The 22178-nt window shown below is 35.3% G+C and overlaps 1 protein-coding gene across 2 annotated transcripts in view; it reads right to left on the bottom strand.

The window, feature by feature from the left end:
• The window catches only part of LOC110370076 (ADP-ribosylation factor-like protein 4C), a 42582-nt gene that overhangs the window by 17836 nt on the left and 2568 nt on the right, over positions 1-22178 (bottom strand). Inside the window, exon 2 of one of the 2 annotated variants that reach the window (XM_021325794.3) lies at positions 6388-6411. The exons of the other annotated variant lie outside the window; for it this stretch is intronic. The gene's annotated coding sequence lies outside the window, so the exon portion shown is untranslated. The remainder of the gene's footprint in view (positions 1-6387; positions 6412-22178) is intronic. 2 annotated transcript variants of the gene reach the window in all.

Here is a 22178-nt window from a genome sequence, read left to right as displayed (position 1 = left end):
ACTCATCGTAATTTTTTTGCTATATAAAATAACTGGCATTTTGAATTGATTAGAATATAGGATATGGAATAAAATAAGGTACTTTTATCAGATTTTTTATGAAAAATATGGGGAATAGTGTAGCTTTATAACAAAGTTTCCCGTTTATTACATTAGAATAAATATCATTTACTTCTTTGCCTACGATTTACGAGGTTAGGGAATATGATCTGAAACGAATACATAATATTCAGTCGCACATAACTGTCCCATTTTCAGTAATTGGGTATCAAATTAATATTCAAACATGCGATGATATCACGCCATAAATCGAGTCATGGCGACACTAACTATTATTTCATGAAAATTATTCATTTGGCCATTTTGATAATATCAAATTACACTATCACTTTTGCTTGTAATTAGTTTTTTATTGTGGTGTTTTTTATCAGTCGCTCCTCATAAAACTGGTTCTAAGCTGCATCTAGTTAAACTGGAAGCCGACCCCAATGTAGTTAAAAAAGAGAGACACAAATGATTATAATATTTAAATGCATTTATTAAAAATACTTATTCAAAAAGAATCAACATAACGATTGATATAACCACGTTAACATTTTCCTCGTAACGTTTACAAACATCCACACTCGACTAGATTCAATTACCTCGAGTAGATAACGATTATCTACAATCACTGTACGTAATACATTCACCGATATTATTGCTGAAATACAACTGATATCTATAAACTTGAATATTTCCAAAATAATCAGAATATCGATTATAACATGTCGTTTTTTATAAGAAGATTATTTTGCCTATTCTAGAGAAAATACGAACATGAATTAAAGAACTTCTATTGCCTGAAAACTCCGTCTAAATATTGACGTTCTCATAAAATTTTCTATGTAATATAAAGGGAGTTCTGTATGTGTATCCGAGTATACATTAATCTCCGGAGCCGTTGAGGCATTTTGCACGTTTCCCCTCTGGAAGTTTCACGAGGGTGGATGAAGGTTGTTTATGTTTAAGAAGTATGTTTACGTTGGGTTCGGGGAAATCCATGAATGACACACTGTGCCAAATTGGAAAAAGAGGTCATATATTTTTGGATGAAAGAGTATTCAAATGTATCAATTATGCCTTGTTTTATTTATCGCAAAAATCCGATTCAACATTAATATCGTTTCGAATTTAGGTCGAGATTGTTTAGTCTCGATTTACTAAGAAACATCTATCACGGGGCGATATTTACCTAGTCTGTGACGGAGCCATGTCAACATGACAGTTTTCACCGTGACTGGAACACGCGTGCTTCATAGCTTTCGTATCAATAATTCATCTGGACGACGGACGACGGTCCATAAGTCTGGCAGGCCATTGCAGCTGCGGGTTCGACCCAGTTGGCTACTCTCATTTATGTCCCCTAATATCCGACCCACTTTCGTGTGTCACTCCAACAGTTAGATATGCACCGTGTTACCAAATAAAATTATTCTGGATGAGAAATATATTTTGCTCTTACGCTTGGTTTGCGTTGGCCTCAATACGTTTGATTGAATGTGGATTGCAAATTATATTGAATCCGCGTATTTTGTAAGCTGGAAATAATCAATCAAACATTCTGATTAATCGATATTTGAAGTTATCTTTAGTTCAAAATAATGCTTGTAGGTATTAAAAATTTGGAATTATTAGCGTTTTAATTTTGACAGTAGTCTTGTGGATTAGGAGCTCCGGTTAACTCCTCAAAAACTCAAAAAACTCAAAACTTAAAATATTTATTTGCATGTTAAGGTTCAGCTTAATGGCCTTTTGCAGGCGTTGCAAAAATGTGAGGGCTTATACTCTACTTATTGCTAAATTACTGTCTATTACTTATATTCTAGACATAAACTTTTTATCAAAACAGTAAGTATTAGATTTGATGTGGTAGGTAGTATTAGGTGATTATGTTACATATTCATGTTGGTAGTTGGTAGTTGCTGATGTTTCCTCTAGATTGATTGTTTAAATTGTGTCATAAAATAAATTGAAAATACTGATTTACCAACTAACCAAATTGATTCCGAGTACTCATCGTTGGTGGTCGCACATGACAATAAAGAGACACAAACGAGGTCGCTGTTTGTTGTGGATTTATTTATAGAACGAACAAACAAGGTTCATAGCTTTCTATATACGTGATCGTCACTACAAAAATATACTAACAGTTATTAACTAAATCACCGGTAACCGTTCAATATTTAAACAATCGCTCGTTTAAGTTTCACCGACACCTTTTTATACAGTGCTGATGATGTCATTTGCGTGTAAAAAAATAAACACGAAGCAAAAAGTTACCGCTCAAAGTTCTGTGACATCACCGACTTTAATAAGTGTTGCCAATGATAGTAAAACCGCAATCTTACTTCACAAGTCTATTGTTTTCAAAGTTACTTTATTATGCGTTTACACATTGTCATGTAAGGTATAAAAGATTATTTATGTTCGAACACAATGGAACTTATGCAAGGTTCGATTCATAGGTACGTCTCTACACTTATGCCTAAATACTCGCCCACTTGTCACTATAATTCCTCTCCTATCCAAATGTGTCGCGAAACCGAGTATTATTTCTCGGTAACATTTTGAATAAATTGCTGTTCAATTTTCCGTTGTCTTATTTCCCCGAAGACGTGACGACGCCTGTCTCACCAAAATAAATTCCGGAATTCTCTTCGAAAATTAGTTTTCGTATTTGAATTTTGTATTCCGGTAAAAGTTTGTCAACATCCCTAATAAGTTGCTTCGAATAAGTAAAAGTAAACAAATTGTGTTTTTGTTTGTGAAGCTTAATAAAATATCTCTTAAGTCAGGTAAAACGACGAAAACGAGCATCTAATTTAGATTTAAGTAGATTAAACAATAACATGCCGAGAAATGTAGCATGAAAATACTTTTTCTCGGCTTATACTCCTTTCTGTAATAACGTTACGTATAACTTAAAGATAAACTTCGTTGTTTATTATATTGAGCCGCCGAGAAAGTTTGAGACATGTCTATGGTCACTGTGAATGTTGAATCGAAATAACTTTATTTATTGACGTAGAAAGTTATGCCTTATACAAGTTTTCCTAAATGTATGATATTTGTGTGGTCAGATACATCGTAAAACCGGACAATTGCATCACAATTTTGTACGTGTAATTGTTCCGAAGGAATACTGGAATTTGTATTAGAAGGAATGGAATATTCCCGGCCCACCGTCACCACAACATGACTAACATTTTATTTAAAGAATACTTCTTTGTCAACTCAGTTCTGTGTTAACACTATGTTATGTCAATAAGTGGTCTGATATTAGTATCTTCAATAACATTATGTTTCTAGGAATCATGTGTTTCATTTGTTTTTATTGAACTCGAGACTCACAGTTTAAAAACATCGGAATTCATTTCCAATTCTGTAGAAATCCAAATACCTAATAAATCTATTTGAATGCAAGCCGACAAAGCCGCGGAGATGTGTAGTTATATATTATACTCCACCATGACACAACCCAAAGCCATGGGAAAATATTTTAGTAATGCTATTTTATTATACGAGGTCTCTATAACTAAATCTGTACTGTCATAAATAATTTCATGATATTTAAATGGTGACGTTAGATATGCGTTGCGAGTGAGCCATGAAACCCAAAGTGATAATGTTTAGTATTATTACGATGTAAAGTATTCTAACATGAGAGAAGATAAAATATGGATGTTCCAAAGATGTAAAAGCGAATATCTCCTAACATTTAGCGTATAACCAGCGAAAATTGTACTATTAACTGTTTTATTATATTAGCTTCTTGATCCATACTAAGAAATTCCGATTATTCAAATGGAATAGTAGAATAATATAGGCGAACGCCCCGAGTAAGCCGTTCATTTGGTAGACGAATTAATTACAGACATTAACTTGTTGTTTTCATTTCATTTACAAATCAGCTCAAATGTTTGCTGTAATTTTGGTAGACTATAATCTAATAAACCCTAATTATTCTATCCATCAAAAGGTCTTTCAACTCCTCGTTTTACTTATATTTTATTCATTCTGTTAGTGAATTTGGGATATACGCATAATCTTCGCAGATGACAGGAAGCACCCTATTTTGCACATGTCATAGTTTTTGTAATATCTTCCGTCATATGTGTAAGGCAGGTGTTGAACAATAAACACAGCTGATTATTGTTATAGCTCCACAATGTGTACCCGACCTTATTGGGGAGAATGGCTGTTGTAACTATAGGTGAAATTGTAATTGGATCCAGTCTTTTGTTTTCATTTTTATGGGATATTGTTGTATAAACCTGTACGTTAAAGAAAGTCATTATCGAAGTTAACACTTTATTAATTAAATCGAATTGCTTGCAACAAACGTACTTGAAGAAAAAGTGTAAATGAAATCGTAATTAAACTTGCAATGAAAATACTGCGGATTCCCACATTAAGTAGGTACCCAATTAGCAGTTCTGTATTCTACGTAATTTAATAGGTTTATGGTCGTATTTATTTTTATAGAGTTCGTGTATGAGGGGTGGTTGCACCTTGCTTTGGGATGAATTCCCACACCCCATATGTCCCGCTAATCTGTGCTTTTAGAGAACACCCATTGTAGGTTGACCTGCCCTACCCCACCGATCGCTTTGGAGAAGTTCGGGGGAAACACAGCTGCTTCAAGTGGCAGGGGTCTTTCAAAGTGGTCGGTGTTCATGTGAATTTGCCTCCTACATGTTCACACGCACCCCCTTTACTTATTGCATATGTATACGAGACATACGAACACGTGGTGAGGCTATCAACTTGATATGTTTCATGCTTAAGAAGAAATTACATTTCCTCTATTAAGTTTCATGAGAAACTAGAGTAAGTTTGTTGCTTATTTATGGGTGGCTGCTGAGAAACGAAGTTGGATTTATGTTTATTATTTAATCACGCCAGCTGTTGAGCGGATTTGTGCTTATTGTTTTAGAAAACTTGAGTTATTTTAGACGTAGCTACAATATAAGATGAACGGTGAAGTAAAATCTGTTGTTAATTGCTAAATCTGGCTTTAAAGGCAATATACTCGCACGTCTTTTGTTTCTATTCAACACTGTCAAGTCACAGCCGTAGTTCGAAAGCTATTAAACTCAGAATGGACATTGCGTAAAGCAAAGGGCCCTTGGACTTACATAATCCGAAACGACACTCAAGTATTCGTGTCGCCTGAAACCTGTACCTTGAATAGTTCTAAGTCACTTGATTTAAATATGGCTGACAACTGCTGTTATTCAATCATTTTACGATTGTTTCAGTGACAAATGGATAGATCAGCACCAATCTTGCCTCTAAGCAAGATTGTTGCGACTTTGATTGATTCGATATTTTGCGATACGAGATGAAAAATGTTACGAGTACGTATTTGATCTTTGAATAAGATTTCGAATATCTGAAGTCGGCAACTCTCGATATTGAGTTATAGATATTTCGAGTGTCTGTTATATTTATGGATTTCATCGATACAGTCAATTATTTCCAGCTTTTGTGGCTCGACGACAGTCTGACGAAAGCAGACAGTATCGGACCTGTTACACGTTCCTTTCATATTTTATTTAATAGCAATACCTTTCACTGAGATATTTACGTTCATGAGAGATGATAGAGTTGATACCTTTAATGCATTATCCTGTATCGTAAGGAATCTTTTATGACTTATCCGTCGGCACTCTTTTTTACGTAGCGTGTCAATTGTTTTTTATCAGTTCTTTATTTAATTTACGAATATATCAGTCGGAAAATAGGTCCGCTAACATTTATTTTGTGTCAGAATCACTCATAGTCGGTTAACTAATGTATCATGTTATGGTATATCGGTATAGTGATATAAATATAGTTATTCCCACAGGTAGAGTTATATTTCATTTCCTTTGTATTTTGGCATAGGGATTCCAGATATGCTTGTATCGTTGACAAAACCCGGAACCTACACTATTATACTGCGTTCAACAAGCGGTATATTACTTCCCCTTGTTCATTCGTCAAACGTGGCATCAATGTGTAATATGGCGCACAATTATAGCCAGTTCCATGGCTCCCCTCTCTCCAAGTACTCTGTTTATGGAGCCACGGCCCACTGGAGCGGTATATAGGTCAGTCTTCACTGTTTTTGTTCTATCCTATCCTTCTCTCGTTGCTAATTAGCAATTACTATGGAAATTCAAACGTCCGCAGCTATTTACCCCATTTATTGTTTTTGTTTAGTTCGGATCAATTATATTGTGATGATGGGAGAATTATTACGTGTATCGCTTGATTAATCGTTAATTTTAGGTCTCGAATTAAAGATTTTTTTAAAACCATCCTTGGCAATATGAAAATATAGCTCAAAATTGTACGTACCAATGAACTCCCAACTAGTTTGATCTGAAAACAGAGAACAGAGTTATAAATAAACTTCAATCGATAGTTAAACTACAAAGGGTTCGACAGAAACCACGTAGGTACATATGTAGCTACAAACAGTTTGTAAATAGCATGAAAATTACAACTTCATTTACTAGCATTTAAATGTAAAACGTAGTTTTCCGGCAATCGTGCCATGCACAGACTAATTACATTGTTAGGACAAAAACGTAAACTTTCAAATGTATTAATTTATGTGGTCATGAACGTGGATATAATTTTCAGTTTCTGATTTTGCTCCATGGTTTAACTGGTGTAATTATTTGTAGCTGGTATTATTAACGCAATCGATGAAGCGTGCTTTGGGTTTTTGTACATCGTTTTGTGTTTTTTACATATGATTAACATAGCACAAATAAGTTCTCGAAAAACACCAAAAATGAACAATGTGTGAATGCGGCATTGCGGCTCATAGTCATTAAAGTAATGAGTTTTCTCAATACAAAAAAAAAACATTTTAAAAATGTTGAAAGTAGATTTGTGTACTGTACGAATTTTTTATTCAGCTAACGTTGAAATAAAAGTCTTATCTTGCAATACAAAATGTTTTCCAATATTTTGATATCAAAATCGAAATACGACTTTATGCTTTAAAGGAATCGTTGTACCACTGGTGTTTTCAAATATCATTCGGTGATTCGATTCCGATAGACAGCGCAGCATTTTATTCGTTTCGCTACCACACAGCTGTTCCCAACTTCCACCTGTCTACAGTCGAGCAAATCACGACTTTGTCTTAGCGTTCACAATTACTGCCAGAGGAGCGTGACAGATCATAGCCACCACAGATTACAAATCCTTTGTGTTATGTCAACGACCTTTTGTTCCTAAGCGTCTGAAATTGATTACCGTTCACACCGAATAATCCTAGCATTTCCTCGTTTTAATATTTGCAGGAACTTTTTATTTTGTTTTACTTCATTTGCAAATGGATATTATATGTGTTTGTACTCGCAGCTCGTTAAAACGCGTAATGATTATGATTACGAAGTTTATTAAATAAAGTTACGCTCGAAATGTTTTCCAGTCTTGCAGTTTCATAATAATTGCAAGTCTGCAGCGCCTTTGAAGTTACTTGTTCAATATTAATTTTTATTATAAAACTTCTGGGGAAACTGATTTGAATTCCTTCTGGAAAAACTGTTCATTAAACTTGCTGTATTTTATTTGGTTCAAACGTAAATAAAAGAGGTTTTTGCTCACATTGAATTGTCTAGAACTTTCATCTGGTTTCATGCAAGTTGAACTAGGACGGAATTTTATTTGCTAATTGCAAAAGTCTACACATTGACGACGAAAACTTGTGCAGGTATTAGGTAAAGTTGAATAATTAACTTGTCGGATACAGGGAGGCTGAATTAAAAAGTTGGCAACTTTTTTCTGTCATCGGATAAAGTGTTCAAACAAACATCGCGTATTTGAAAATATATCGTTGCTAACATCAGCTGTTGTTACATTTCGTTAGACAAAAAAAAACTTTGGACGGCCGGATAGATGGTATTGCCCGATTTTTTTTTGGTATCCACAAAAACAATCGAGCCGGAGCCTACAAAAAATGTTGCAAAACATCATTTTGTTAACAAAAACTGGTCGTTCACTTGAAACATCGTAGGATTTACTTATATTGTGGAAACGTCAATTTGGTTATGACTTTTTATTTTCTGTTAAACAAACAATATTTTTTAACAAACTTTGGAGATATGTTGTACTCATAAGATGGGATTGCGAAGATAAAAATCTTAAAGATTGTACCAGAGAAAACTGGATCTTTATCCCACTTAATTGATTACATTTTACCAGTAGTTATTATAAGAGTATTGCACCGCTCAATGTCTTACGAGCATGTTTCATAAAAGGTTACGGTTATAAAGGCAATTTCCAATTAAAAACAAGAAATTACATATGTATATTCAAAAGATAGTTATTGCATGTCGTTCCGTGTAAACCGTAACGGAATCGTGTCATTACGGGTTTACGTAATCTTAACGTATCTTTGCAAGATTCCGCTTAGTTGTACGATGTGGAAATAATTGAATAAGCTATGCGATAAACTTGTGATATTCACGATTGTAAGATAGTAGGTAGACATAATTGAAGCATTTGCACTTTTTAATTGAATACGTAAGCATCTGACATACGTATGAATTTACAATACTTTTATGAAATTGTTTTCAAGATATTTATTTCCGATAAATTAGCATAATTACTATTCGCTCTTCTCTTATTATTAATATCTCTTAGATACAGGTACTAAGACTGCGTAGCATAAATACTCCATATCATTACGTACACACATTAAGTACTACACATAAACGTACAGTTTTATCGTAACTAGCGAATATCCATTCGAGTATAAACTAAGAAAATAAACAACAAAACTTAATCTAGCTCCGTAATAAGCCGACTATTCGTCTAGCTGTATACGGCGCTTCATCGCGTCACATCTAAATGTGGAAGCAAATTGCAGACTCCCGTCGTAACTATAGCCCCTTATATATCGTACTATAGTTGGTATAAAGTTCTCTGCATCTGTCTCCTAAATTAGATAAGTGCTAGTTACTATGCGCCTGAGTTCAATTGCTTCCTATAACATTAATAAGCTACGCTTCTGTAGTTATTAGAGTAGTTGCACGGAGGATGTTGGAAATTGAAAATATTACCTTGAAATTATTCTGAAATGAAAATGGAAAGGGTATGTTTGGATGATGATTGCTTTTTACGGCAGCAACTTTACAGTTGCTAAACGAAGGTTAGGTAGCTTTGCGTCTTTACGTCTCTCACATGACTTAAATATATATGGCATATTTTGAAATGTTAGTGTATTTTAAAATATTCTTAAAAAAAGTTAAGTCACGTAGGTACCTATTTAATTTATATTATTGTTACACTTCCATGAAAGTTTTTGGAGGCGTAAGAAATATAGGTTGTGAAATGGAATGTTATGACAGACTAACCTTATCTTACTTAGTTAAGTGAGTAAAACATTTTTATATTTTCGTGAATTTAATTATTCTGCCTGAAACGTTTTCTACCTGAGAAATGTCGCTTTCACCTTCAAGTTTTCAGATTTTTATCGTAATAAGAATTTCAGATTTTCTGAGATTCCTATTTGGATTCTTAAATAGCTTAATTTGTTTTGGTAAACATTGCTTTAAACATCAAAATCCTAACACTGTTTGTTTACGTCTACAGCTATATTCAAGGGGAACATTTTACGCTGCGATAAATTTAGTGCCTAAAGCCCGTAACCCTTTGAGGGATTGAATCTGACAGCCGTCCGTGCGTGTAAGGAGATCAATCAGTGAGATGTTTAAGCAGGAAGATGTAGCGACTTTTTTACGTCACGTCTGTTTTAAAGTAAAAGTGTAAAGTTTAAAGTATCGGATCTAACAGTACTAGGATTTTTTACGCTCGTGCTATTCGTGTACGGTCATAAAACTGTTTTTTTTTTTTCTATTTTCGTAACGTTCAAGACTGGCTTGACATGTGTTGAACTTTTGAATTTGAAATTAGAATAAAGAAAAACAAAGTTCGCTTCTACAAAATGGCGGCAAAATTGCAAAATTGGGCAAGAAAGTATCGAGAACTTGCGAAAAGTATGGAGTTTCTAAAACAATTTGTTACAAATTACAACTTTCGCAATATCATATTGTTCATTGTAATATATTTTGTAATTATTCGAATGTTAAACACGCGAGAAACATGGTCTTAAATTGTTATTCTTGTTACAAATATCACAATAGTCGCTGTAAAATCTCACAGTACAATTTTATTAGCTGTGAATTTATTGCATTGTTATAAAATATAGATATTTGACAAGCCTAATTTATAGCCCGTTTAGGAATAGATTTTATCAGTTATAAAATATAGTAGACACTCAGGTACAAGGTGTTTATTAACAAGTAATAATAGAACTGAGATGCTGATCTGTTTTTCCTAGAAATCCATTTAATGGTCCTTCATTATTTCTTTATACATAAAGGACAGATCATAAACATTATTCCCAACAATGCGAGTTGTGTGTGAAGTTGCATGGTCAGTATTCCGCGACTTTCTGGCCTAACGCCTTTATGACCTTCCTTCTTGAGAGCAAAAAGAAAAACTACACTAAAAGTGAAGTAGTAAAACTTATTTACCGACTAACATTTGTCTAGATGTCCACCAATAAAACATTCCCTTTGTTTTGGAGTAGAGGGGTGTCGCAATAAATAAAAGACGACTTGTTCTGAAACTGTTCTAACTCGATAACTTCATAACCCGTTCAGAAGCTCACAAACTCAACTCAATTATTGTTTACGAGTCGCGTCGCTTTTATTACTGCTCTTAATATATTCTATATTAGAATGGGGACTGTGTAGGCAGGATGGGTTGCGTAACCGCGAACTTGTGGGACAATGCCTCGTGTAGGACACGCTAAAGAAATCGATACCTGACTTTTTGGTCACCTTTTTTTCCTTGCGAACCTTGCAGACAGTCGTCTGTAGGTACCGATTGTTTATTTTCCAATTTGATTGGTGTACGATAACACAGTTTTTCTTTTAACATTTTGCTGAAGGTAACTGCTTATTGCTGTGTTGAAGTCGAAACACGCAATTCAAGTGTCCATCAATCGACTTTTTGCCCAAATTATAGTAGCCTTGTGTTTTTGTTAAATGTCATAACTTTTTTTTCTAGCACATTGTGATATTCGAAAGTAGCGTGCGCTACTGCGCTCACGCATCGCTCGCAACCCATTTGACCGTATCCTTCAATGGTAGGTCCAACAATGAGGCATTCACTGCGGCTAGTCGCTGGAACGATCACGTGTTCTATCGTACTCACGACCTCATAAGTGCGTAGAACATTATGGACCACACCAAATGTTGTTCACACATTGTTGATCAAACACACTAAATGGGATACTTTTCCATTTTTAAATCAGTATTTTCTGTTAGCTTTGAATGAGGTTGTCTTCCAAATTCGAATACACATATTCCAGTTTCAAATGTCAATTAAAACTGTATGACCATTTCGGTGTGAAGATAATGAATAGGATAATTTTATAACCAATAAGTCTGCCTACATGGATAAAACAAATTATAAAAATTAAATCACGTAGGCGACCTATATTAATCCGATTCATTTGTATCGCTCTAATTCCATAAACAGCACAGAAAATAAATTGTTCGCACATTATAAATCATGTTCTAAATAGCTTTAGATTAATCCTGTTTCTGCTTAATTAAGTTGTCCTACCATATTAGGGAAAGTTAACGTTTAATGGACTGGTTTCCTTGGCTCTATAGAATAAGTCATGTAGCTGTAAGAAACGGTGAAGTCCTGTTACTGAAGTGTCTACTCTATTTTTATAGCACGATTCCGCTATAAAAAATCATGGGCTATTATAGTGTCGGTAGATTGCACGGCGCACGCGCCGAGCTTCCGCTCGAGCCCTCATTGTGGCCTGGCGGACCGGAAACTGTTGATACCATCTAAAACTCACCGTGCAGTACTTATGCTACTTACTATACACATCGAAGATGTGCTACTGCATACAAACTAGTAATTTGCACTATTTAGGACTAATTTGCATTGCATTTATCGCGCAATACGCAGCAATTTTGTCTAGTTTGAAAGTTTGTTTTTATGCAAATGGTACAGTTTAGGATGGTCATGGGTCTATGATGTAATTTTATGTCGGAAGTGGTTGCAAATAAAGTCATAGACAACCTTTTTCAGAAACCATTCCTCCGCGCTATCTTGAAAAGTGCATAATTATCAGTAATTTTCTACATAATTTTCTGTGAAGACTATAAATTAGTTAGCTATAAATAACGTGTGCAAACTTCCCTCATTACCAAGTCTGAGACGCTACTTTCATATTAGTTGAGCATGACTATCGATTCTGTTTTCAATGGAGAAAACCGATTTTCTATTAAAACCACGATGGAACACAAAACCTCATTCGAGCAGTCGCGGTTAGAGAAATAGAAAAGAAAACGTAAACAATGGACGAATACGGTAAATAAATCCATTCAGATAGTTTTATTTGGAGCCTGAAAAAGCTAGTATAATCAAGCTGTCTATACACGTTTACTGCAGTACTATTTCGGAACAAATTATTTATTTAGCTTTGGTTAGTTTTACGGTATGGTTAATGTTAGCGTGCATGCTGGCTGCCTCCGCACGGTCGCGACCACGGTCCGCGATAATTGGAGCGTCGTTCCGGGCACATTGTTCACTGCATACTGTTTGTTATGGTAATGCACTTCGTTATATTTCCTCTCCAAAATAAACCTAACAGTTCTAAACCAAATCACGGCTTTTGCGAAACGTAAAAGAACAAGAAAACGGATTTCGACGAATAAACAATAACAGCATGATTCTTGAAAACGCAAACTTGTTTGGCCATAGTGCGGTTGTTTTAGAAGTGTTGGAATTACTCGCCTGAGCATCTCCATACGTTTTTCTCGAAAGACAGATAAAAACGTCATACGGTTAGCGGATGCGACGCACGAAACATGCAGCAGTAAAATATCCGTTCTAAGTACCGCAATAGAAGACGAATGTAGTGTGACAATAACGGACCGCCTTGCTAGATTCAGGGGCCACTGGGTTATTTACCCACTTTAATTCAGCAAATTTTTAAACATATCAAAACATTGACAGATAAATACATTATTCATGCAGAAAAGAACATCCAATGAATAGTAAAAGTAAAGAATCTATGTCAATAAACAATATGATAGAGAGCGGCGATATCAAGAAACATAAAATAATTTATGGTCGATTCCACCTGATTAGATTCGGGAGATATAACATTATTACTTCACGAGCTCAAATTAAACGCCTACGTTTTTGGAGGGAACTTTCTCTCACAATATGGGAAAAAGTCGTCTCTTCTTTAGTCAGCTTTATTCGACAAAATACGGAGGATTGATGAACAAGATATTTTTTACAGTAGTGGAAATAAATTTTCTGACGATGTGGCCAAAAAATCGATGACTAAAATATAAAAACTTGTTAGGTATCTATTATAAAAAGTGTACGTTCTTGAACCTAACAGTTTGACTGATGAAGGTTATAGATATATTTCTTAAACATACTAAAATATTTTAACAGGTGAACATGTAAAGTATCTTACGAATCCCAAAGGCTGTCTGTTATCCGACAGGGCGAAGATGTTATTGGCATTTTTATAGACTCGTGAATTTCGGAGTTGATCAATGGGCTGTTATGCAAGTTCCTGTAATGTTTTCAAAACTTTTGCAACTTGTAATTTTTGTTATTAAACGAGTTTATTGACATTCATCAGCTGTCTATTGTGAACGAAATCTCTACGCACTACGCAATCTGACTAGAGATTACTGTTCGAAACAATAGTTCGTTTAAATATCGTGAGATTGAAGAGTCAAATGACCTGACCCATTATCATCATCATAGAAAGCATTTGTGCCTTCACGACTGGTGTAACTTGTTCATTGTTCAACAACATCATGAATCCCTGAATGTACAAGAAGCGTTAAATAGAAAAGCTTGCGAATAAACGCATCTTCAATAAGAGTAAGCGTAATGTCGTTATTGACGCATCGTACTATCCCAACGTTACCTGACTCATTAAATAGCAATTTCACACCATCACTTGGATAATAAGGAAGCATTACTACATAACATTGTATTTGAGCGTGGCATCGCGTAATACTGAAGATTGCGTCTCCGTGGAAACATTCCATCAACCAGAAGAGATTACGTTGTGACGGAATAAGAGGCACGCGCAAACATCTGGGATGTGACAGGTGATTTGTTCAATAACTTCATAATGATCCGCAGATAAAGCTGCTATTTGTTCAGTGGCAAAGTTTTTATTTGCGACAAACTGTGGTTCTGTTGGCTACAGTTCTTTGTTAATTTCCGCTGATAGATCTTCTTTGTGCTTCCCGTATGTGAAATGAAACGGGAATCGTCTTTATGTCGGTACAGTAATGTAGTTTTTTTTAATGTCCTGTGTATCGGTTTTTATTTGCAATCAACACCCATATCCTCCTGATTCACAATATACTCAACATGAGGCTCATTTTCAACCTTATACTTTTCACCACAGCGTTGTTTCCAACGAAACCACGTAGATTTCCCACAAGTAATAATATATTTATTGTCATAGCAACAATGTTAACTAATTCAGAAACTAACTCTGAGCGGCCATCGTTGACCACTGCGGATCCCCGGCCTAATTTTATGTTTCGTATATCGTCGGGAATTCACACGACGATGAACGAATTTTGCGGCAAGCCCGCGTAATACTGGGATTTCGGCTAAATTTCGCAATTCAGTAGCCAAATCTCGTAGATTACCTAAATTGTTTGCTTGAATAGCGTAGTTTATTTGGTCTGCGTGTTTTTTTCGATATTCGCAGATAAATTGTTATCTTTATGTCGAATTTAATCGACTCCGACCATATGGATGTTTATCATATTTATGAACATTCGAAAAGTTAGAGTATGTTAAAAATATACGCAGGTGCGAAGACATTAAGAGAATTAGCATCTGGCTTAAAATTCAATTAAGTTTTAAAATAGTAAAAGAAAAACCATAGGTCAGTTGATATCACACGCACGAAGCTAAGTCTATTTTTAAGTGCCCAAGCCTGTTCTGCGCAACTCGTAAAATGGCTATTTCCACTCCAGAAGCAATAAAATGTGTCCCTGGAACAATTTTATCCTCAAGCTTATCTCAGCTTAGGGTTACTTCTTTTTATGGCATGCAGCAATAGCCTTTCTTCAATAAGAAACACACAAAAGGTCCCAAGGGAACGCTATGATAATGGTATGGACGAGTCAGCGTTTAAGTGTTATTTGAATACCATCGAATTGCTTTGCATAAAGTCAATCTTGGTAGGAATTTGTCTTCGATAAACCTGGGGTTAGATGAAGTAGTATATTCTTTGTTTTGATCCGGTGCTTCCTGATTAATACTTTTGGAATATAAAAATGCCTCGAAGGTTATTGTTTCCCTTAAATTTTCTAATATGTATCACTTATTTTATGTTTCATAGGCATATAAAATAAATAAGCGAAGGGCATCGATGCTATATTTCAGTTATCTGCCCACGCAGTAAAATCATCCGGATAAACGATTTTATCCCTCGTCGACCTATTTTCACGATAACACAATGCTTCGACTTGTTTCGTTATTGTATATCGATTGGAGATCGAATATGGAACAATGACGATATTTCTGTTATTAGTTTGGGTGAGTGTGAAAACATTGTCTACCTTTTCCTTGATATATTCTAGGTTAGAGAAGAATAAATAGCACATGAAAGTAACAAAAGTTATTTGTCTCAATTAATTTGTTTGGTGTAAGTAGTTCTCTACGCTCTTTCTTAGGTTTTTGGTAAAAATTTGCGTATTCTAAATATTTGCTTCAATAACATTAAAATGTTGATAATTTAACAGCTTGACATTGTCGTCATAACTTGTCCAGTACGGGAAGTCTGTTATGAAAAATATGAATTTTATATTTTTGACACCTTATTATTTTGCCAGAGTTGTTAAAAACAAACTGTTCATTAGTAAAAATCCAAAGATAATATGATATACTGCCAAGATATTACATAACAACAAACACAATAGCTAAACTAATATACCTAATTACATCATGTAAGTTGTTCAAATAACAACTCCTTCACCAAATTATTATCAGTCATGTTGAAAGGTCACATGCAAGCGCATCAAGTATGATAGATGCCTCCAACGAACGTATTAGGAAATCATCATATTATTGTGGTAACATTCGTGATTACCAACTATGATGGAAGACAAGACACCGTGGGAAATGGCCCTTGACGTTCGGCAGCGACTCAACTACCTATAATTTTGTATTAACGAACTTTATACTAGAAGGTATTATTTCACTGCAGTACTTCATTACCATAATATTTTTAGTACACGTATTATGCAGTTGGCGATGCGACAAAATCCTGGAATTCTTGAATAACTTGCCACTCATAAAGTTCCCAAATAGAAAATTCTTGCTTCATGACGCTGTATAGCGGTGTGAAGTGGGCGTGAAATTATAAATAACTACCCTCGGCCATCCGATTTAGAGAAGCTCAATGTCACAGTTTCATTCTTCAAGATATTTTTATAACTCGCTTTTGGACAGTCCCCGAAATACATAGCTTCGCAAATAAACAAAGATTTTATGAAAAGATTTTTCAGGTCTGTTGCCCAGAAAAAAGTAATGTGAGGATATTAACAGAGCTTGTTTTGTTTCGACTTATTTATACGCTGAGGATGTTTATTTTTCTTCTTTCCACAGGTCTACACCGATTTCGTTATTTAGCTTAGGTAATACAGGCTACCTCGAAACTGTAATACTTATCGGTCAAACTAAATACGGCTGCCAACGATAAATTAAAATCAAAGATGCTCTTGTAGCAGGCATTGGCTAACACAGATACATCTATATCAAAAGCGAACCGCAAATATAATGTTGATTGTGAAACGAAAGCAATATCGGTTCAAAAATACATCTGAGAGGAACGGCCGAGTGCAGCTATTAACTCTATACAGCAACGAAACGGCCACTTGGGCACGTTTACCCTGTTTCATCCTAGAAACGTCGTCGTTTAAGACAATGGCCAGAGAGAACCTTTTATATTTTCAGATCAATAACCCCTTGTTCGGGTGCGAGCCGTTGACACATGAATGGAGAATGAAGCATCAGTTTCCCTCATGGAAACCATTGTCGGCGTTTCTGTAACAATGCCATTATGTGCTCCAGGACGCGGTTCGCGAGAGGTCATGCAGTATCTCTGATTGTTGTTTATTTAGGTACGTTATTTGTATGAAACTTTTACGAACGTACTTGAAAATCTGGCACAACCGCATTTTCTTTATATCCTCAAACATACGAAATTCGTGTCTCCTAATGTAATGTTGTATCCCACCCACTCGAGAAAGCTACGTTAGCGGTACAGGCCGGAATGTTAATGGCTGGAGCAATTATTTTGGACGAACCTCGTCCAACTTGAGACGGGCAAGGGACAAATTCAATTAGAAAACATTATGGTACTTCGAGAGTTAGGAACGAAAGCAAGAACAAGACAAGGACACTCGAGATTGCTGTAGGCACTTCTTGCAGCATCCTGTTATTAAGAACTTGGATTCGAGGGCTTAACACGAAACTAACGAACACATTGCGTGTGGATTCGTATTCATTCTGCTTGTTACGAATAAGGTCGGTCGCCATTTATTTTATTAGGCTCTTATGAATGAGTTAGCCTGATTAAAGTCAAGTCTCGTTGTCCACATAGAAGTGAACGTGACTGCCGGCATAAGATACTGTCTGAATGTTAATTTACTTTTACGATTGCTAGCGAACCTTACACCTTGACCATTCGGGACGATCGGTGTAAACGGATCTATATAACCTATATTTGATTAACCTTTTTATAGCAACAGCACTCACCCTTATCTTTAACCCTGTTAAGCTCACCCACGCAAGTCTAGGTTTGAACGTTAACCCTGTCTCGAGAATTTTGATGGTCAGTAAAATCTACGAGAGACCGAACAGTTGTCTGATCATATCAGTTTTATGATGTTCACTGTGAGTGTAATCTATTTTAAACATTCTTTATTTTATTTGTTTGGTGTTAATAACCTTTTATTTCCATCAATATTTATGTCCGATGAACGTTGCATATCAAAGTTTATTGTAATTAAGAGTTCAAGTTCTTAAATCGAATTCAATAATTCGCCTACGCAGGTGAACCACCGAAACCCACACTGTTTTTAGTTTTTATAATAAAATGTCTACTGTTTCTAGTACGTGACTAAGAGATTTGTTTTTATAACAATGAGGCTCCGACTAAATATGGACAACAGGCACAATCAAGCATCAATTTATAAAATGAAGTCTGCATACTCCATCTTAATAAACTCATCAATTCATTGAAGAAAGTAAGAGGCCCTTCTATCAATTGAACCATTAGTTGTGGAACATTTTGAAATGGATCGCGATATGTAGAATACTTAAGTCTATTGAGACTCTTCAGTTCGATCCTAATTGGGCTCACTACATCGAAATCAGATAACGATAATTCAATAAATAAGGTTAAGAAAGCAAGATTGCATAATTTGTTTGATTTAGCGTTAAAGTTGATTCACGTAAACATTATCTAGGATTATGCTGGTCCCATTCAGTGAAACTAACCAGACACGACTGCTATGAATAGGAGGTGACTGTGCAAACACTGGCTGAACAAAGGTGAACGAAAGAGAGCCGATTCATTCTTACGTCGTAATAAAACGATTTCTAGTTACGTCAATACTTTCCACGATGAACTGTTTGTTGGAACGACAGATTGTAACTATGATATTGTTGTATCTAATCAAAGAATGTGGATAAAAGTAAATCAAGTGCTATATCGAAAGACAAAATGTAATCACGATAAAGAATTTTATGAAAACACACTTAATGTGAATGCAATTGAAATGAAGACAGTCAAAGTTTACGTAACGAGGCGAATGAACTCGCTTCGGTCAATATCAAAGCTGAATTTAAACAGCCGCCTACTAATGACCAAATTTTTAAACGATCACTTCACATATGATGGTTATTCCCATATTCGCCGCCACTTACTTTTTTCCTTAAATTAAGTTACGAGTCAAAAATTGCAATCTCATAAATTAAATCAGGAGAAAGTAATTTTGCATAACAAGATGACACATAGCTTTATCAGATAAACATCCAAGCTTCAGGAAAGACAATAGATTACATAAGGGTTATTAAGCTTCAAGATTTTGTAGCAGACTTTTTATGTACATTATTGGATTAGTATACTGAGAACATCATTGTTGCTAGAAGGGCCCTCACAGAAATAAAACTCAATTGTAATGATTGAGGCACTTAACATTCAACAACGTCTATCTTTATGAACCCTCATGGCCATGAAACGGCAGGTACGTTTTGTTAAAAACTAACAATAGATTTGCATATTCGATTGTTGATTGATAAGTGCATCGGCCCAGGCGGTCGATTCAAGGCATTCTTGGTTTTAATGTCCAGTTTGAAACCTGTTCGACCTGCAGATTATGAATCACGCTAAGATTAATTACAATATGAGAACCACCGATAGAACATTTTTTTTTACATATTAGTTCCTTGTTCGTGGTTTAATTATCGAGGTCATGCATCTAAATTATGAAGTCAGCATACACGTGAGGTCAATGTAGGTAATGTAAACATTGTCAAAGGCTTAGCATGAATCAACAAAATTTTATTCATCCGTATATGAAAGCGTGTCACACGCTTTTGTAATACCGACACTATTTATATCTTTTTAGGGTCCTGACTCTCGATCCCCGACGTAGCAGCATGTCAGTCAAATATTTGTAAGGCAAACGTCAAGGACCTCTGAAAGGACCCTTTTACGCCACCGTCCTAGTTCGCACGGACTTGTAAACTAAACAACTGATCTTGTTACTCTTATTATTACATCAAACTGATTCTTGTTTGTTTTATTTACAAGCCGAATAAAAGTTTTATCGAGTGTCGTGGAGTTCGCTAGTAACAAATAAATATTCAGGTATTTTTCAACCTAGTGTTTGTTCTTTTTAACGCTGTTCCGGTAACTGGTTTCGGTGTTGGTGAGCTAGCATCACACGGGGCCATTCAATTGCTCAATGCCCCACCATTGTGTTACGTGACCAATTGAATCAATATGGTTCCTCTATTGCGTTATCTACTTGTGAATGAGTTACATTTTCCTATCTGTGTCAAATTAAATTAACGCCGTACAATAAATATCAATTTAGGCTGTAATTTAATTTGTGTTTGTGTATACTTTTTCTGCGTTTCTTCTTTATGTTATTGATTACTGTTCTAATAAAGCGGCAAATTCTGATTCGGAACTATTTGCCACAGGAAATAATACCATTTTGTTGACTAAAGGAATCTAATCTCTTTTGAGTATGTTTACTAGATTACCTTTTAAATGACCGATTCTGTTTACCCGGTCATTGTCCACCTCAATGCCAAACAAGCGGCTCACACATTTACAGATTCTGTGTGTACCACAGTTCATTGTCAGCGAATTCGACGCTGCAGATAATGTGTCATTTAGCATTGATGTTCTAATGCAAGCGGTACGAGCGTGGGTCGACACTATTGTTGCGTGGGAAAACAGCCCAATTGCGTCTATGCATCCGGATAACGTATTAATAAATACTGGTACGATACTGGCGAAGAGCCTACAACTCATTTAAAAGGCTTGGAATCCTAAGGCAAGTATTCGAGATTGAATAAGTTTAAGCAAGTAAGGTTTGCAAAACTGATTTTACCTAACTTAGGGGAGTAAGGAAGATGTGATTGCCTCGACCCTGTATAATAAATGTATGGTGTTCCCGTGTGCCACGTTGGCTTGACATATTCGTGTAAAAGCCGTCATAACTCAAGCCAACGAATAAGATGTGACTCAAGTTACTGATAAATTAATAAAAGGGAAGGGAGCTATACTAACTATACGTAGAGTAATTATTAGTATTAGCTGTATTATAGGTATCCATGGAAACTAAAACAAAAGGAAGATGGATGAACCAAATATGAATCTTCCAGTAGAAAAAATGCCAGAAGAGAGAAAAAATAGAAAACAATGGGGAACAAGAATTAACTGGGTATGTAGATGTCACAGACTAAAAGTTGACTAGTATCTGTTGTCGTTGAAAGTATAATTTGTCTTCATTACCAGTAACAACTAATGACAAAAATTAATTGAAGTTGCCTAAAAGATGAATGCATGGGTAGCTGGGTATGTGACGAGGGCACCCGTTAGTTTAACCAGACATCTGTCAAGAATTTCAACATTAAACGTGCTAGTTTAAGAATCATTGCAAATGAACTGTTTATACTAACGGTGATTTATTATGAATTGCCGTTACTCAATTATCGCGGTCGTTATAATAGAATCGTGTATAACTAATATATTAAGCGTTACGTTAATTACACATTTCCAACTAGATGCAATAAATTTTGACAAAATCTCAGGTAGGTACGTGAGGCAGTTGTATTCAAATGTCAATTTCACTTTCTACAATGATGAACGATTTCTAAGCAAACGGGAAACAATCTGCTTTATCATCTAATAGCTCTTCGTTATCGCCGTACACAATAATATTTGCCAGAGGTAATTACTTTTCATAGCTTACGAAATTAATTTCTAAACTAAAGTTAATTATTTCGAATTCTCCCTGTTCAGACTGAGCCACCCTTTTCATGATCTTTAATGAATTTGTATTTAGGTCACTGCTAGAAATTACATTTGAATAAATCTGGGTTATTTTAGATTAAGGCTACGGATAATGTAAGCCTCACACTTACCAACGGAATTAATGAGCATAAACGATGCAAATTCCTTACAACTTGGCTCTATCGTAAAAATATTATTTTTGGAGTTACTTCAAAGTTGTTCGACGAAGATAAAATTTGTCACGAATGAAGGACGTAAGTGAGTCACGACACGACTCTTTAAAATTTTTGACCACAACTCATCCCTTTGAAATTCCAATGGGGTGAATCAGGAAGAAGACCACACACCAATGTGTGGATTTGGATACAAATGTATAAAAAAAAAAAAAACAAAACATGATTGTTATCGTGTATTCAAAGTGCGGTGGTGTGTTTACGTTAACAAAAGTTTATAATCACACCACTACTAGGTCGTATCAACTAAAAGAATTGATGAATCA

The sequence above is a fragment of the Helicoverpa armigera genome, chromosome 11 (assembly GCF_030705265.1).
Source record: "Helicoverpa armigera isolate CAAS_96S chromosome 11, ASM3070526v1, whole genome shotgun sequence".
NCBI classification, from domain to species: domain Eukaryota; kingdom Metazoa; phylum Arthropoda; class Insecta; order Lepidoptera; family Noctuidae; genus Helicoverpa; species Helicoverpa armigera.
The sequence above is the reverse complement of the archived record's forward strand: the minus strand, read 5'-3'. Positions and strand labels throughout refer to the sequence as shown.